Here is a 19259-nt window from a genome sequence, read left to right as displayed (position 1 = left end):
AAAAGTTGTCACCAATAAGAGGGTGATATATTTAAAGTAAGCATAAAAGTACACTGTTTCACTTTTTCTATGTGCAACCTGGAGATGAGTCACGTACTGGAAATACTTTCTTGCCAACTTGAACACCCAAAAAATCCAACATCAGCAAAAGGGCAAAATGAAGAAGGAAAATGAAAGGAACATCTAGGGTTTCCACTTACGTCCTCTTTTCTATTAAGAATTTGAAGGGAGAGGCTCTTGGTAGATGTTTGCTATTTTCCAAAGATGGAAATCTGTTGGAGGAACCTCTACACTTAAGAGCATTTTGACACCTCTAATTAGTGTATTGCAAATAAAGAAGTAAACAAATAAGACAAGGCAGGTCATGGACTTTACAGTGACTAACCTTAAATACAACTAAAGACATAAACTCTACGATGCGTTTTCTCTTAAAGAATTTTAAGAGATGCTAGAAAATAGTTTTGTCTGGATAACTGAGTTGGATTGTAAACAACAGTCTGCAAGAGTCATATTTCCCAAGATGGCACTCTGATTTTTTTTTTTTTTTTTTTTTTTTTTTTGTAAACCAGCAGACCGCTTTGGCAATAGCCAAAACATTCAGGAATAACTGTTAATGACATAGCCAGATGTGCCTTAGAGAATCAACTGTCTGGCCAAACCACCAAATTCTACAGAAAGGGAGAATGAGCTCAGCAGGTAGAAAAAATTCCATCATGCATGATGTATGCTAGGAATATTATTGTGACTCAATAGCATGGTCTTTATTTCCTATTGGGTTTAAAACTCTTCCTTAAAGAAGCCCATTTTCTTCCAGTGTTGCTGCAAGATAACAAATACACCTTTCTAAGTCATAGCCTGGTGTCCTGAAAGCATTCACCTGTGTTCGGCAGGCTTGATTCATTTCCAGGGCACCCCTGTACTCAGTGGTGATTCTCGCTGATTACAGAAGACAAGCCAGAATTAGTCATTCAAATGTTTTATTACATAAGAGCTGTTTTACTATGTTTTGTTTATTAAGAATTTATTTTTTAAACAAATTATGATTTGAAGATACTTCGGTAAGGAAACACTGGGTTATCCTTATATTAGCAGGGAATGCTTTCTCACTTCTTGGAACCTCCTCAGGCTTCCCCTTGAGGTTCTTTACCAGAGGAGGCCTCTCTCTTCCTGTCTCTCTCTCCTCAGAGGAGGTGGAGGAAGAGGATTTATCTGAATAGAGAGTTTGAGAGCTCATTCAGGGCAACTTCTTTGTTTCTCTGTGTTTCTGTCTGTTTCAGTGTCTCTCCCTCCATTTCAGCCAGATGCTGGCAAGAAGATGCATTCTCAGCTGTACCTTTTCCCACAAGAGCTTTTCTTGCCTGTAGGTGTTTTGCAATCTCATCTGCTTTCTGTCATGCGGTAACCTTATCAGATTAGGTTCTGGGTGGGGGTCGGAAAAGAGGAGTGAGAAGGATCAGGCAGTTTGTTTTTGAAAAGGAAGTACATTCAGTTCAGAGGCATGGAAGTAAGTCCACTTGAGCTATTGATGCCAATGAGTGCCTAATTGCTAGCGGAGTGGGATAGGGCTAGGATGTCTCAGGGATGAAGGAATGAGACTCGAGGGGTATCCACTGGCTTATAAAGTATCTCCAGCGTTTGAGCAAGGTGGAGCAGGTGTAATTGTAAGGGCTGTAACGCTGATTAGTAAGCTGCTCTGTGCCATTTATACACCAAGGGAAGAAAATGATAGTGGCAGAGGACTTAACTCTTAGGTCAACATGTGAAAGCTGAAAGGCCTCCATGGTAGCATTTAAAGACCTCCTCATCTCCTGAAGTCACAGGGCGGACCATTGTAAAGTTCAGTCCCAAGACCTGGTTTTCAGACTAGCAGATTTACAAAGATGGTTGAACTAACAGCCCTCAAAAGTTTCCTTGGTTAATGTCAAAGCGCTGATAAAGGAATGAGATCTTGAGATATGGACGAAGAATGTGTAGATGACTGTCCTGGACACCCAGACTCTCAGCTCTACCCTGAGCCTTCTAAGCCAACAGGAGTGTCTCCTTCCCCTTGCTGTTGGACAGCACCCTCTCCTTGCTTGGAGACAACTTAAAGTCCTCACGTAAGAGATGTGCCTCTCAAGGTGTCTCTGGCCTCAAAATCTGCCCTAACATCCCCCATGGCTTCTGAACCACAAACTAGATTCAGTCTCAATGTGGCCTGACCAGGGAACTATTGGGAGGAAATAGGTTATTCATCAAAAATATCTCAGGGGGCACCTGGGTGCCTCAGTTGGTTGAGTGTCTGACTTTGGCTCAGGTCGTGATCTCACAGTTCCTGAGTTCGAGCCTTGCCTCAGGCTCTGTGCTGACAGCGTGGAGCTTGGAGCCTGCTTCGGATTCTCTGTCTCTCTCTCTCTCTCTCTCTCTCTCTGTCTATCTCTCTCTCTCTGCCCCTCCCTCGCTCACGCTCTTTCTATCTCCAAAATAAATAAACATTAAAAAAAAAAAATCTCAGGACCTAGTTAATGTGTACTGGCAGGGACCAAAAGAGCATGCTGGGTACTGGATAAGGATACCTATAATTTAAGGTTTAATGTCTTAGCAAGTATACTTCTAGCTATTCCTAACAGGCTGCCAATATAGCTCCTTGAAGTTGGGGGAAAAAAATGATAGCTGGAAAAGCTGGAAATGCATGGATAAATACTAACAAAAAGCTCAGACAACTAGTCACGTCAGAAAAGATTTATTAGGTAACACCAGCGAAGGGTTGACTGTGTTTCCCAGAAGGTCCCAAAGGAAACTCCCATTCACTTGAGCCTTAGGAATCTTCTAGTGAAGGACGACCAGCATGATAAAGAAGCTCAGATGGCTGTTCTTTGTAGGCAGGGCAGAGAGTATGCTCTACTCTTAAGGGTCTGGGTTCCCTCAAGGTAATAGGATTCCAGGCTAGCAAAGGCCACGTGGTAGCACTTAATGATCAGAGTCTAGATGGATGCAATTACTATCATGGGCAGTACTGTCAGAGCCAATCAGGGAGCCCTGACCCATAGGGATCGGTCAATGGTAATGATTAATAGACCATGGTGATCGTAGGGTCAAGATAGATGGGCAGCCAGCAAAAGTATACTGTAACATCTAAAATAAAAAATGCTCAAGAGTGTAAGAAGAGAAGGCTTATGTCAGCCATAGCAAAGTCATGATCCCTTGCCAGTTTCCATATATGAGCCAGTTCTTAGACCTGGAGTTCAAAGACTTAAAAACTAACTTCCTTTGAGGAAAGATTCTTAAATGTCTATGTAATGTTTATATTGTGATTCTCTTAGTCGTCCTTCTTGGGAACCTATGACCATTTCACAGGTAACATGTATTCTACGGGGAAAGGAATATCTTTCAGGGTAGTTTGATACAGGGTACGAGAGGACTTTAAAGGAGGGTATAAAAACATCATCATGTCTCCCCTGCAAGAGTGCAGGGGGGCCAGTGATAGTGTCTTGGCTCAAAGTTGGTCTCACAGTGGGCCCAGTATGTCATTTTTCCTGGTCTCTGAGTGCACAATTGGTATGGATATACTTGGTAGCTCGATGTACCCTCATGCTGTTTTTCTGGCCTGTGGAGTAAGAGCCAGAAGGGGAGAAGAGGCCAAGTAGAAGCTCTTGAGCTTGCTGACTTTGGCCAAGATAATAAGTCAGAAACAATACGTCATTCTGTGTGCAATTACAGGGATCAGTGCTAACCTCAAAAACATAAAAGGATACAAATTACTATTATATCCCCATTTAACCTACCAGTCTGGTTGTACAAAAGTGAGATGAATTATCGCAGATGATGTGAAACTATTTATTGGGTAACATGGAAGGCTGTTACTTTAGAATGGGACTCCTCGGTATGTTCAGCCTGCATTACTAGCCCTGCTGCTACTTGGGCCATATGTCGTGGCAGATCCTATGTGCTAGAGATTTCTTGATAAGGATGCCATGTACGTTTTCTGCAAGCCCCAAAAGAAGCATCATAGCATAGACACCCCACACTTCTGGAACAATATGACATCATCTACTACAGGGAACTTTTCATCTTTTGAAAAGTAACTCCTTGGGGTGCCTGGATGGCTCATTCAGTTAAGCATCTGAATCTTGGTTTCGGCTCAGGTCATGATCTCATGGTTCTTGAGATTGGGCCCCACATCCAGCTCTGTGCTGACAGTGTAGAGCCTGCTTGGGATTCTCATTCTCCCTCTCTCTCTGCCCCTCCCTTGCCCTACTCTGCTGCTGGACCATAACAGACGCTTGACATCTATGGTACATGTCCATCTGTATCTGGGTTTTGTCGACCCACCAAGTAATCATATTGAAGGTAAAGCATATGAAGGAAATGATACATTCAAGTTCAGACCCAAAGGAGCCTGGAGGGCAGAAAGAAGTTAAAGATAATCCAAATTTCCTCTTCCAGACACCTTTCCTTATTGCACTAATGCAGTTCCCTATGACCAGCTGACAAAACATGATGGGTTCAGGCTGTCATGTTGGCAAAATTCAAGAGTGTATTGCTGCTTTAATCGCACTCAAGATTGTACTGAAAGATATCAGTGGGGCAAAATCCTCCTATGGGCAGAACTTTGAATGGTATACACAATCATCAAGTAGGTATGGAAGGGAAGTGATCTGAGGTAAGACTATGCATGTGCCTATATCCCTGACACTCTGACTATATCCATGGCAGCACAGTGCTTGAAAAATTGGCCTTTAAACAGAGTACTCAGAACATCAAGGATAAAGGTTTACACATGTATGCTAAAGGCCGCCCAGCTAGTATACATTTACTACCATTGCTGAATCTCAACCACTCAAACGAAAAAAAAAAAAAAAAAAAAAAAAAAAAGGATGTTAACCTCCCAATATGGCACCGTTCTTCAAGAAACCAAACAGCCACTGGGTGGCAAGTTGAAAATCAGACCTCTTTCAGCCTGGAGGGATGGATACATGTTTGAGTATATGTTTTTCCATCTTTTCCGGTGTTAAGGGGGCAGCACAACTCTCTATGTCTGAATACCTAGAAAGCTTCCAATCTCTTCCACTTTTTGCTTCTTCTGGCAAAGCTGGGGTAACGTATCCACACTGTTTGCCTGTTCTGCTCACTGACAAAGCCATAGCCCAACAGAAGGGAACGGTATTTCCCTCATACACCTTGTGTCAGTCAAGCTAGTTTCAGAGACCAAAGGCTGCCTAGAGACTCTTGTAGACCCAGAGGTTTGGGTCCAGCATGAGTGCAGAGCAAAATCCTGATCAATTCTGTTCAGCGCTTATCTCTGCTGAACTTCCGTACTGCTTCTCAAGTAAGATGCACACAAAAAGAAGGTCTGTGGGAGACTCACCACTCCTTTACAGACTCATGTTGCCCAAGACTGACTTATTCAACTGTCCTTTTCTGCTAGAACAAACAAGTAAAACTTAACGATATAGAAAGCTTGGTGACATTTTCCTCTAGCATCCCCAAACTGAAGAAGATGGTAATTAAGTCATTTCCTGTATAATAAACACAGCAAAATATTAAAGTGAAGCTAATCAGCCTGAGGAGCATTACTAAAAAGGAAGGGGAAGGAAGAGAGGGAGATAAATCACTCGTGGGTGCCATTGGGAGGAAATAAGGCAAGTAAGACTTGAAGTTTGTGTTTGGTAATATTCTAATTACAGCCACCCACTGTGGTGCAGAGTAAATTTAATTTTTATTACCCAAACGCAGCCTTCTGTTCTCACTGCGATAAGCATTACCCTAAGAACTAGCTTATGGGACTCAAACGGATTGACTTTTGGGGTTGGTGTCCTGAGGTGTCTTAATAATTTCATCCTCACATAAGAGAGTGCAGAGGAATACCTGGATGGATAAAGTATCAATGGCAATGTAATGGCAGATGTGGTGGGAATAACATTTTGCCTTATTCTTTCCATTTAAAAACCGTATTTGTTATGATATGTTTTCTCCTTTTCCTTTGCTTTGCTTTTGCTGGATGAATACAGTTTTTCCTCCTCTTGTCTTGTCTTGTGCTGGCAGCTTGATATTACTATTGTAGAGTTCTACTTTTCTAATGGCTAACTTCCTATTTCGAAGTACTAGCATTTCATTCTATACTTCTCGGTTGATGAAACAAATTTAAATAATATCATTCCTGGCAGTTTATTCCCCAGGCATCAAAAAGAGTTCTGATATGAAACCCAGCCTCCACTGATTGCACAGGTATGGGAGTGAGCAGAGACGATGTGTGTCACATGACAGTTTCTGGGTGAAAACCATCCAATATTGGTGGCTGTGGTGGGGGTTGTTGAATGATTCAAGGGCAAACACAAGAGCCAGTGACTCAGACTGCCTCAGTTCTTGTGCTTTTATTACAGTAAAACCTTGGTTTGTGAGCACAACTCATTCCGGAAGCATGCCTGTAATCCAAAGCACTTGTATATCAAAGTGAATTTCCCCATAAGAAATAATGGAAACTCAGAAGATTTGTTCCGTAACCCAAAAATATTCATATAAAATGATTATAATACTGTAATAGAATACAAAATAATAAAATAGAAAATATAAAGAAAAATAAACAAATTAACCTCAACTTACCTTTGAAAACCTTCATGGCTGGTGTGAGGGAGACAAGAGAGAGGAGGGTTATTGTGCAGGACAACTCTCACTATCACTAACAGAATCACTGCTATCTATCGGCTCAATGGATTCTTCTTCTGCATGGGGCCATTGTATTCACTTGCACAGATGATGACTACAGTACAGTATTAATAAACTCTTGTTACATACTGTATTTAATGTAATTGGCACTATGGCAGCAGAGGAAAGGGTCTGTATCTGCAGGCAGCCTGACCTAGAATGAAGCAAAGCATTCCTAGCTCACTCTTATAGGGAAAAGCAAAGGACTGTCCATAGATGCTTTGAAGTGACAAAAACTACACTAGTGTCAGTTGCTGGCACCTTCCAACATTCTGAAAAATCACTGATTTTTGGCAAACACCATGGCCTGAGACCAAGCATCTGAGGATGGGAGACGATCACCCACAGTCCTGCAGGGGGAGACAGAGAGAGAACAAGAGGAGTACCATTGGCTCAGTTGTGATCATGTGACGTTTGGTGTCACATACTAATATTACATTACTCGCTTATCAAGTTAAAATTTATTAGAAATATTTGCTCATCTTCCAGAACACTCACAGAGCAAATTACTCACAATCCAAGGTTTTATATATTTGCATTTTTCCCCCCAGACCCTGCTGTACTTTCTCATCTTGTGGTTATTGATAGGTCCTGCTTAAAAAAAAAAAAAAAAAAAAAAAAAAAATCCCTGAACTTTTGGATTTGTGTCTTTTTTTTTTAAGGTTTTTTTTTTTGTTTGTTTGTTTTTGGAATTTCAGAGTTTCCTCATCTAGATTTTGAGACCAAATTGTTCCTGTCTGCTTTGTGTTTTTAAGGAATTCCCCATGTTGCTGGTTTTGTTGTGCCAACATTTCCTGTTATTGGAGCCCCTATGAGTTAAGACTTGATATTTAATCTGTAAGTGAAGCTGCATTTTTTTTAAGGAATGCAAAGCCATGACATACATGGCTATTGTGGTCTCTATGCTAAAATCCAGAGAAAGGGATTGATTGAGTAAATGAGAAAACAATAGATCATTGGGGGTTATTTATATTTTGTTTGGGAAATGAGATTGACAAAGAAACTCACCAAACGTTTCCGGAGGCAGTATGCCTTAGATCAAATTTGAACATCATATAACTCATACTCAGTACTTCGTTTAATGCAAAAACAGCGCAAACATTTAGATTTTATTTTCAAATGGTTGTAAGAATCACTCAAGGGGAAGATGTTGATCCTCATGACGTCTTGCATTTATTATTTTTATTCTCCTAGCCACTTGCTTTCCTTTTTCTTTGGAGTCAAACATGCAGGGTCTGTCAGTCATGAATCCGCCTTTTTGCACTACCTTTTTTGTTTTCTACATTGGCATGTTCCACTTAGTTCTTACTTTCCACTGTATCGCTGTGTTGGAGGCTAGTTGTGAACAGAGAGTTGGAGCTGACTCCGTGTGTGTTTACCCAGAATTTCACCACCCACTGTTCCTTGTCATTAATTGAAAGAGAAAATAGAAGCTAACAGGAACCAGAGTTGATGTGGCTTACAAAGTTAATGAAGTGGAGGAAATGTGAAGATTCGGGAGATGAAGGACGACGCACCCCATGAATTACAGAAATAACTACTCCGAATTGAACGAGTTCCTGATGTTTTTTGGATGCATATTCTTAAAATATCAAGGGCTGTGTACAAAAACACGAAGTAATTAGAAATCCAGAAAAATTAATGGAAATAGATTCACTTTGCCACAGAAGGAAGAGAATCAGGAGTTTGGAAAGAGTTGATTTAAAAAAGATTGGTACGATACGAAAGAGAATTAAGAAATAATGAAGAGAGAAATGTATGTCTCAAAAGCACTTAGGCTGTGATATAAGAGGTCAGTATTTCAGTGCAATAAAATTATGTAACTAGGAGATATCAACCAATATATGGCTCTAACCACCTATGCATAAAAACCTAGACAACGTCATCTCTACGGACATAACAATGTAAATATGTTTTGGGGGGGATTTTTTTTTTAAGTGAATAGCACAACAATTCAAGGGAAAACAGCTTTATTGAGTAAGATGTTTTGATAAGCTTGTTAACCGGGACAAAAGCATTTCAGGTTAGTTCCCAGATGAAAGAGAAAGCAATTCTGCAACATAAAAGGTGGGGGAAGTAAAGGGATGCTCAGTGTTGCCATAAGGGTGGAGAAAATAGTTAGTATCGCTGACAAAACACTTTCAAAAGACCAGGCATATCTAGTGAGAATTTACCAAATTATTTGTTAGTGACTTTTACTTAAATCTTTTCTTTCATCTCACCCATAAAATTTTCAACAAATTCTCAGTTGCTCACTAATGCTTTTTGTGAATGGATTGTTTCCATGGGATATTTTAAAACTTCAGAGGAAGTAGTGTGATCTATGAAGAAAATCAAAATACCTTGGAAAGCCAAAAGCTTGCAACCACAGCCAGTCTGATTTGTGAAACTTGGAAACACAGTAAAAATATTTCTTTCATTTAGGAAGTGACAGAAACTGCCTACTCCTATATATTATGCTACTTTTAGTCATTCAACCTTGAGTTATGGACTTTCTACCCTTCATAAAGCACTCGTTAGCACAATTGAATGATTAAGTTTACTTAAAATGGGATAGTGAGTAGCAATTAGATCTTATATAATCAAATACCAAAGTAATTTAATGGACACTAAGTATAATGAGTATTCAGAAGTATAGATCACTCTGAAGAGATAACTGGGGAAAGAACTCAAAAAGGAAATTAAATATGAACTAGATCTTAAAAGATAGGTGAAATTGCTTTCCTTCCTGCCTTCCTTCCTTTCTTCCTCTCCCTTTCCTTCTTCCTCCCTCCTTCCCTCCCTCCCTCCCTCCTTTCTCTTTCTCTCTTATTTCCTTCTTTTCTTTCCCTTTCCCTTCTTTCCTCCCTCCCTCCCTTCCTTCCTTTCCTTTCCTTTCCTTTCTTTCTTTATCAGTAGGCTTCACGCCCACCATAGAGCCCAACATGAAGCTTGAATTCATGACTCTGAGATCAAGATTAGAAGCTGAGATTGAGAGTCAGATGCTTAGCTGACTAAATCACCCAGGTACCCAGATAGGTGTAATTTTCTTACACAGAGAATGGAGTGGACATTGAGGGACAAGAAGAAGGGGGATGTGTGAGTAACAGTGTGGAGATGTGGGCAAAGCACAAATGTGTTTGAGGAAGAGTGGACATAAAGTTCCAGTGGCAAGTGAGAATGGTAGCAAAATAAGCCAGAAATCAGAGTCTGATCCTACTTCACATGTCTGATCCTCAATCACAGCATTACCCAGGCTCTCTAGGACTTGTGGAAGTATGGGGATTGGTGGAGATTCAGAGGTCCCTGAGGCTTGGAATGTTGAGGTTAGGCTGGGGTGGAATGTATCCAAGAATTCTGAACCCACAAATCTCACAGAACTCCCTTTGCCAGCAGAGGCCCCCTTTCTTTTGTCCTCCAATGAGCTGGCTCTGCTGTACTTAAAGACCTCCTCTGAAGTAGTGACCTCCTCTGAAGCAGGCATGTGAACATGGATTTATTTTATTTTATTTTTTTATGTTTGTTTATTTTTGAGAGAGAGAGAGACAGACAGAGCACTAGCAGGGGAGGGGCAGAGGTAGAGACAGAATCCGAAGTAGGGTCCAGGCTCTGAGCTGTCAGGACAAAGCCTGATGTGGAGCTTGAACCCACGAACCACAAGATCATGACTTGAGCCGCGTTCTGGTGCTTAACCAACTGAGCCACCCAGGTGCCTGGAGAATGGATTTTTAAAGTGCTGGATCATAGAAGAAAGGACATGGCATTTCCTGGACCATTTCACACATAAACCCTCAAGTTCTTCATATAATTTGGCAAAATCTTGCAATTCTTTTTGGGTATAAACCATCTCCTTCTGGGTCAGACGTTGTGTTTGTTCCCTGACCTGTTAGTTTTACACGGCTGCTATTACAAAACTACCACAGACTTGGTGCTTAAAACCACACAAGTTAATTCCCTTAGAGTTCTGGTTATCAGAATCCCTTAATGGTGAGTCAGCAAGGCTGAGTTACTTTTGGAAGCTCTAGGAAAGAATCGGTTGCCTTTTCCAGCTTCCAGAGGCTGTCAGCATTCCTTGACTTATCGCCCCATCCTCCACCTAGAAAGCCAACAGTGTGGCAGCTTTGAATCTCTTTTTCTCAATCTGACCCTTCTTCTCCCCCTCTGATGAGGATTCTTGTGATTATACTGAACTCACTCAGATAATTCGGGATAATCTTCCCATTTCAAGAACCTTAATTTAATCACATCTACAAAGTACCTTCTGTAAGATAACATATTCAAGGGTCCCAAGGATTAGGATTGTTAAAATAATTGAACAAGAGGCCATTCAATTGAGGTGGCTGTAATGATTGGTAGCCCATATAAGCAAACCAAAACCTAAGCCTGAGTCAATTTCTATAAGTGCTCTCATACCCCAGAAAACAAATTTAAGAACACCCAATCACAAACAGCCAACTAGGTTTTCTCATATAAGGCAACTACTTAAACTGTAGCCAATCAAATATTTTCCTTTGTTTTGCTTCTGCAACTGCTGTAAAAAGCCCTTCCCTGGGGCACCTGGGTGGCTCTATTGGTTGAGCGTCTGACTTTGGCTCAGGTCATGATCTCACAGTTTGTGGGTTCGATCCCTGCATTGGGCTCTGAGGTCTGTTATTCAGTCTAATCTAGCTAGAGCACATAGGGATCTGATGTTCGCTGTGGGTTTAGAGGCAAGAAAATGGGAATGAGTGGCACATGAAGAGAATTGGTATTTTGTTGTAAAGTACCTGCTTCAGCATAGCTGTCTCAGCCACAGTGATGTAGTGACAGCCACAGTCCCTAGAACTCTGAGTGACAGCAAGAGTTTCCTGAATTCTGGATTACAGTGTCAGGGTGTGACTCTTAATTCAAAAATTCAGTTACAGCTTCTGCCCCTCTACTTCATCCAATGGGTTTGTAAAAACACCTCCCCTTCTGGGGCGCCTGGGTGGCGCAGTCGGTTGAGCATCCGACTTCAGCTCAGGTCACGATCTCGTGGTCCGTGAGTTCGAGCCCCGCGTCAGGCTCTGGGCTGATGGCTCGGAGCCTGGAGCCTGTTTCCGATTCTGTGTCTCCCTCTCTCTCTGCCCCCCCCCCCTCCCGTTCATGCTCTGTCTCTCTCTGTCCCAAAATAAATAAAAAAACGTTGAAAAAAAATAAAAAAACAAAACAAAACACCTCCCCTTCTGAGTAAATCCTTTGCTGCTTGAAATATCTAGGTGGGTGTCTATTTTCTGCACTGAACTCTGATTGATAGGCCTTTGAATCCAATACAGAGTTATGACCTATGGCAGCCAATAGCAATATTCTGACAGGTCTTAAGTTTGGAATCCCAGCTCTAACACTTAATGGCTGTGTGATCTCATATCAGTTTTATTTTTTAATATGCCTCAGTTTTCTTGCCTGTAAATGAGAGTTATAATATTGCCTACCTGCTGTCACCCAGGGGTTTCTTTCTTACCTTTTTTTTTTTTTTTTTTTTAGTTAAATGAATGACTATATGTAATTCTATATGTCATTAGAAAATGTCTGGAACATATCTTTACTATTATATAGAACATCACACCCCAAAAATATAGCAAATAATTTATTTTAATAAGAAAAAGTCACACAGGAAATCATAAAACTTTATCATTTGTATCAGTCTAGTAATTTAAAAGAAAGGATTTATATTAAAAAAAGTTCATGTTTATTTATCTTGAGAGAGAGGGAGAGAATGAGCAGGGGAGGGGCAGAGAGAGAGGAAGAGAGAATCCCGAGCAGACTCTGCACTGAATGAGTCAACCAGGTGCCCCAAAAGAAAGGATTTATATTTCAAAAGGAGACAATTTTAACATAAGTAATTTTTTTGTCTAGTTAACTGAAAAGGCAGAGAAGGACAGTATCATAAGGAGGCAGCTCTCACCCCTAGCTTTAGGAAAACAAAGTGAAGACATGGAAATTAATTAAAATTAGAAACTTGGAGGGCCCCCACAGAGCTGGAACCCTGGTCTCTGAGGAAGGCATGACTGGCTTTGCAAGAGTCTCTACAGGCAGTATGTTGAGGCTGATTCTAAAATTATTGGGGAAAATATAAAATGGATGCAAACACTGCTGCAGACTGGGACACACTTCCTTTGTTGGAAATGTTTTTAGAGAGCAAAGACAAGATGATGCTTATAAGGAGCAGGAAGCAAACAGGAAGCAAGCACAAGGCAACAGGATGGAACAAGTTTCTTTTCTGTGTCCTAAAGCTCTGACTGTCTCTCTCTAGTGCCAGATACCAGCTAGACAAGAGGAAGCCAGCCCACAGCAGCGATGTGATGTGGAAACTTTCAGCCATAATATCTCAAAATGAATATGGAAGGATAGGTATGGAGCTGACAGAGAATAGATTAATCAATGACTAGCGAATCTACCTAAACTACTCAGCATCCGTATTAAACTTGAGATAGGAAATTGAAATTCCCTATTTCTCCCCAACACAATGTAACTATCCTTCATACAGATGGAGATGCACTTGAGCTTTCCCAAACGGGAAGGGAAGCAAAATTCCAACACCCATTGTCCTCATCTCTGGAAGACAGCTGCACTGTCCCTTTCTGTGCTATGTTAATTAGTCATGAAAATTCACTCATGGGTCCAACTAACTATTGTATTACTTAAAGACAACTTTTTCTTTTTCTAAGTTTATTTAGTTGGAGAGAGAGAGGGAGGGAGAGCACAAGTGGGGGAGGAACAGAGAGAGAGAGAATCCCAAGAAGGCTCAGCACCTTCAGCACAGAGCCTGTGAGTTTGATGTGGGGCTTGAACTCGCGAACTGTGAGATCATGACCTGAGCCGAAATCAAGAGTCGGATACTTAACCAACGAGCCACCCAGGCGCCCCATATTACTTAAAGACAACCGTTAAACAAAATTTTTATACAATACTAAAGAGAAGGAGGAGATAGTGCCATGGGGAGAATCCTCTCAAAGGGAAAAAGGCACATTGCTCCATATATATATATATATATTTTTTTTACAACTTATTACAAAAAGAGTCATGATGTTTGGTAGGCTTTTTCATTTTTGCAGGCAACATTCTACCCATCTGAACACCTTTCTTGAATTTGCTCACCAAGTAAAATGACATTTTTGGATCTGACAGTTATTTGTGTTGAAAATAATATTTAAAAAATGGGTTATAATTGAGTATATTTTACCTAGCATTTTCTAGAGTATAAGGAGATAGTTACATTTCCAAAATTGTCAGATCATTCTAGCATCTCTCATACATTCTCCAAATATGCTCACTTTCTTCTCTTCCTATTTTTATACAGTTAATTTTTTATCCAATAAACATTATTTTCCATACCCTTCCATGAACCTTCATGATGTCTAAACATATTTAACTTGATATTGTTACTGATCATAACAATGCGTGTTTGATCTTTCAGTACTTCTGAATAAAGGAACTCTTGGCTTCTAATTGAAATGTAAATAATAGATATTTAAATACATTAGTGTATTATTATCCTTTTTTAAATTCCTTTTATGCACCTCTTCTCCCTTCATCATCTACAGGCATTTTTTTTTCACGACAGATTTTAATTGTTATATGAAGGATGCCAACAGGAAGATAGAGTCACCATTTAGCATTTGATGCCAAAATGGGATTTTTGAGTCAATAACATAAAAATAAACTTGAACGACAAGTTTGTTGAGAAGAGGATTTCATTAACATATCTGGGGCCAAGCTATGTTGATCCGATCATAGGATTTTATCATAAGCCAAGAATAGAACAAAATCAGAATAAAGTGGGGGCAGTTCTTGTCATACAGGGAGGAGAGAGAGAGAGAGAGAGAGAGAGAGAGAGAGACCATGCCTGATTGACCTTGAATGGGGGGAAGAAGGCCACAGCCATCATGGCAGTAAAGGTCTGTATCCTGTGTTCTATGTCCTCATGTCCCCTTTTCCAGACTAGTGGTCCAAGCATCATGGGGGGTATGTATTAGACATGTTCTGGAGAAAGTAGGAAACAGAATAACTTTCACCATGTTTTCTATTCAGAACCTTGGTATAACACACACCGGCTGACCCTTCTCCACCATAAGGGGAAATAAGGCGATTGGTGGAGAGCTGAGTGCAAAGAGCTAAGGTACCTTTACTGGCTATGCATAACAAAGGCTGATACAAGGATCTCACAGGACCGGGAAAGCCATGCCCCATGCCTTAAGGACTGCCATGTTTTCCCCTATATCCTGATTTCATTTTCAAGAGGAAAGCAAAAGAAAGAAAGATCCCTGTGGTAATTTTAACTATGGATTGAGAGAATGTTAATGCAGTACAGATTTTTAATTGAAAGACACTGTGCAAAACAAAAAATAATAAGCTATTGTTAAAATTTCCCTCCAATCCCAGTGCCTGTTGTCCCTTGTGGATAGTTTAGAAGAGCTACAGATAATAATGGATGCTTGCATTCTTTGGACATCTGTGTAGTGTATGTGTGAATTTAATTTCACAATAATTATCTATTGATTTAAAAGAGCTTGGTGATAAGGGCTCTAGGCACATAATTACATATAATCTAAGTCACAGGCATTTTGGAGACAGAACTCCAAATAGATAAATGTGGGGATTATACTGTTTAAATATTTCTTTAAACTATTTGGCAATGTTGATATTATATAGCAAGAAGCGATTAGTTATAATAGTCAAATAGGTTCACTCATGTAAAAGTGTACAATTTTCAATCTTTTGTGATATTTGAGGCTATTTCTACTCAAGAGCATTCTTATTGGATTTACTTCAGAGAAAAACCAATAAAAATTACTTTATTATTTGTAAAAGACCACTATTCACAGAATAAATGGTTGCATTTATAAGTTATCAGCTATGAAAAAATCTGTTCTAGTTCGAAAGTTTGAGGATTTATTCTATTTTTTTTTACATTGTTTTATTTTTCATCCAGCTTACATAGTTACATCTTGATTTAAGCCTAGGCATTGACTAGCTATATTTAAAATGAGACAACAGGGGCGCCTGGGTGGCGCAGTTGGTTAAGCGTCCGACTTCAGCCAGGTCACGATCTCGCGGTCCGTGAGTTCGAGCCCCGCGTCGGGCTCTGGGCTGATGGCTCAGAGCCTGGAGCCTGTTTCCAATTCTGTGTCTCCCTCTCTCTCTGCCCCTCCCCCGTTCATGCTCTGTCTCTCTCTGTCCCAAAAATAAATAAAAACCGTTGAAAAAAATTAAAAAAAAAAATGAGACATTATAAATGGGATTTTTTTTAATGTTTATTTATTTTTGAGAGAGAAAAAGCATGAGCTGGGGAGGGTAAGAGAGAGAAGGAGACAAAGAATCCAAAGCAGGCTCTGGGCTCCAAGCTCTCAACACAGAGCCCGAAGCAGGCCTCAAAATCAGGAACCGTGAGATCATGACCTGAGCTGAAGTCGGATGCTTAACTGACTGAGCCACCCAGGTGCCCCAAAATGAGACATTGTAATATAAACTATCATTTTATATAATAATTGCTGCCATATAATTTATTTTCCTATTTTAATACAGAATAATTTGATTTTAATGAGTTATCATTTTATTTGCTTCATACAATAATTAAAAGCCTCAGACTGGAACCACATTCTATTAAATATCTGTTACAACACATCTGTAGAAATGTCTGCTCTATGTGTATAAAATTCTCAGGAAACTGGAAACTTAATATTCAAGTTTTATATAATTCTGTTAAGACCACTCTGAGAAAAAACATTAAGGAAAATTTATGACTAAGGTACTGAAGTAGCTAACAAAAATTCTGCCAGTTTAGAATATCTGCTGGTTTGGTGCTATCCATAGAGTTTTTGTTTTAACACCAGAATCAAAGATTCCTTTTAAAAAATAAAATAAATAGTATGTCTGGTCCACTGGTTGGCAACTTTTGATTCATGGATTTTGTGCTGCTGGTGTCATCAAATGTAAGAATTTATGTCTTCACTTTTTTTTATGTTCCAATTTTTGCTAAGTATTTCTTCACACTTCTTTGAGTTCCATTTAATTTATTACTTTTTTAATGTTTATTTATTTTTGAGAGAGAGAGAGAAAGACAGAGAGCATGAACAGGGGAGGGGAAGAGAGAGAGGGAGACAGAGAATCTGAAGCGAGCTCCAGGCTCCGAGCCATCAGCACAGAGCCCGATGCGGGGCTTGAACCCACAAACCGTGAGATCATGACCTGAGCCTGAGCCAGATGCTCAACCCACTGAGCCACCAAGGCGCCCCCTAGTTCCATTTAATTTCAACGTATTATTTTTTCTCTACCTTTGCTTTGCTTCACTATTGTTTTTCCATTTCTGTACTATTACTTGGTTTGGAATGGATCTGTTTCCAAACAGGTGTTTTGTTTTCTGTGTGTACACTATTTAATATGATAATAATTTGCATTTATCGAGGACTTATCATAGGCCAAGTGTTGTACTATAACACACACACACGCACGCACGCACACACAATCTCAATTAATATCCTCCCCTTAAAGAGGCTGGTATTACTATTACCTTTATTACAGAAGAGGAAGCTAAGGCATACACACAGAAAAAGAGTAAAGTAACTTGTCCAAGGTCACAAAGCTAGCAAGTGAAAGAGGTGAGGTTTCATGACTTGTGGTCTGACTTTGAAGCACAGTTGACAGTATTCTAGTGAAGGGGCACCTGGGTGGCTCAGCTGCTTAAGCATCTGACTCTTGGTTTTGGCTCAGGTCATGATCTCACAAATTCATGAGTTCAAGCCCCCACATCAAGCAGTATGGAGCCTGCTTGGGATTGTTGCTCTCTTTCCCTCTCTCTGTCTCGCTCTCTCTCAAAATAAATAAAAATAAACATTAAAAAAAAAACAGTATTCTAGTGAAAATTCTGTTAGTTGTGATGGAAATTTATCAGAAACTAGCTTATAAAAGATGGCATAAAATGCATCATCTATATGAAAAATCCAGGAGTGTATTTCCAAACACACTGGATTTAGATACTTAACTAACAACAGGGTCTCTCTTGTCACCCTTTGGCTTCATTCTCTTCCCTCTCATACTGCCTCCATGTGACTAGAAAAATGGCCACTGGTGGCTGTAGTCTCATTGGCCTTGGCAGCCAGAGATCCTAGAGAAATGAGAGCATCCTTCCTGGTACTTCTGGCAATAATCCTAGGGAGGGTTATGATTAGCATTGTTTGGGTCACATGCTTAAAGGTGAATTGTGGTCAGGATATTTAAAAAGTTTTTTTAAATCTTTATTTATTTTTGAAAGAGAGACATAGTGTGAATAGGGGAGGAGCAGAGAGGGAGACACAGAATCTGAAGCAGCCCCCAGGCTCTGAACTGTCAGCACAGAGCCAGACGTGGGGCTTGAACTCACGAACCACAAGATCATGACCTGAGCTGAAGTCAGATGCTCAGCTGACTGAGCCACCCAGGCATCCCAGAATTGTGGTCAGGATTTTTAAAGACAGCTGTGAACAATAGTCAGCCCTATCTAAACCATAAAGACTGAACAGGATTACTGCAGAAGAAGGGTTCGATAGGGACTAAAGAAGGATATTGGGCAGGCCAAAAAAACAAAAACAAAAAACAAAAACATTCAACATCCATTAATGCACACTGGCATTAGACTTCGTGAATTACTAAATATACAAAACACAATGACACTACATAAAACTTTAGAAAAATACCGTTATCTTCATTTTTTTCAGATAACAAAAACAAAGACTGATACAACTTGGCCAAGTTCACATCATGTGTAAGTTATCACACCTTTTATAGATAATTATGTATCCAAATGCATTGCTACCTAGGGGAAAAACCTTACAGAATTCAAAGCCTAGACCTAAACATTAAGGCATCAATCTCAGTATCAATTTTTTTAAAGATTAAATATATGTAAATGGATGAAATTAGACATCAGTCTGATTTAGTCCTTCAGGATTTGATGATAATTAATTTAAAAAAATATTCTAATGCCTTATGCATCATTTTACTTGCATTTCCTGAGGGTATAGAATCAGAATGGAAAATTTGCTTCAGCTTTATTCACTTTCTTTAGTTGAATGAATGTGATTGGTTGAAACCATACTGAATAAAATAGGTTCAGAAGTTATAAGAACTTGAAGCAACAGCAAGTACCTGATTAACAGTCTATGTAAAGCAGAAGTGTCATCAGGGAAAGGAACTTATTAATGTTTGTAAAGGTCATTATTGCCTAAGGAAGGGGGAATGACATTTCATATGCATCTATATCCCCAGTGTACATGCATTTCATATTTCTTTATTTTTTTAGTCATCTTAAGTCCATCTCTAAGCCTCCATTTGCAGTAGATATTAAGAAACTAAATCTAAGACATTACTAGGTTATGCCCCCTACGTGTGGGTGACTAAAATCTGAAGGTTGTGCGCATCATCAAGTATCTCTGTTCCCCTGGAAGCCTCCCCTTGTCGAGGTTGAAACCATTGTGTCTAGGGTCCAGGCTCTGCGGAGGCTGCTACCTAAGAGGAGTCAAAGGACCCATAAATTTTGGTCCCTTTGACACATTGTGGAAATATCATCTCTCTCTATTTGGCCTTGATGGCTTTCCTCTCTT

General features: G+C 39.9%; 1 long non-coding RNA gene across 1 annotated transcript in view; it reads left to right on the top strand.

Annotated features, from left to right (window-relative positions):
* The window catches only part of LOC147584485 (uncharacterized), a 72512-nt gene that overhangs the window by 49419 nt on the left and 3834 nt on the right, over window positions 1–19259 (top strand). Inside the window, exon 3 of the long non-coding RNA XR_015250411.1 lies at window positions 18375–18421. This is a non-coding gene — a long non-coding RNA (uncharacterized LOC147584485). The remainder of the gene's footprint in view (window positions 1–18374; window positions 18422–19259) is intronic.

The sequence above is a fragment of the Puma concolor genome, chromosome A1, assembly GCF_028749965.1.
Source record: "Puma concolor isolate L17-30 chromosome A1, mPumCon1.1.hap2, whole genome shotgun sequence".
NCBI lineage: Eukaryota > Metazoa > Chordata > Mammalia > Carnivora > Felidae > Puma > Puma concolor.
The sequence above is the reverse complement of the archived record's forward strand: the minus strand, read 5'-3'. Positions and strand labels throughout refer to the sequence as shown.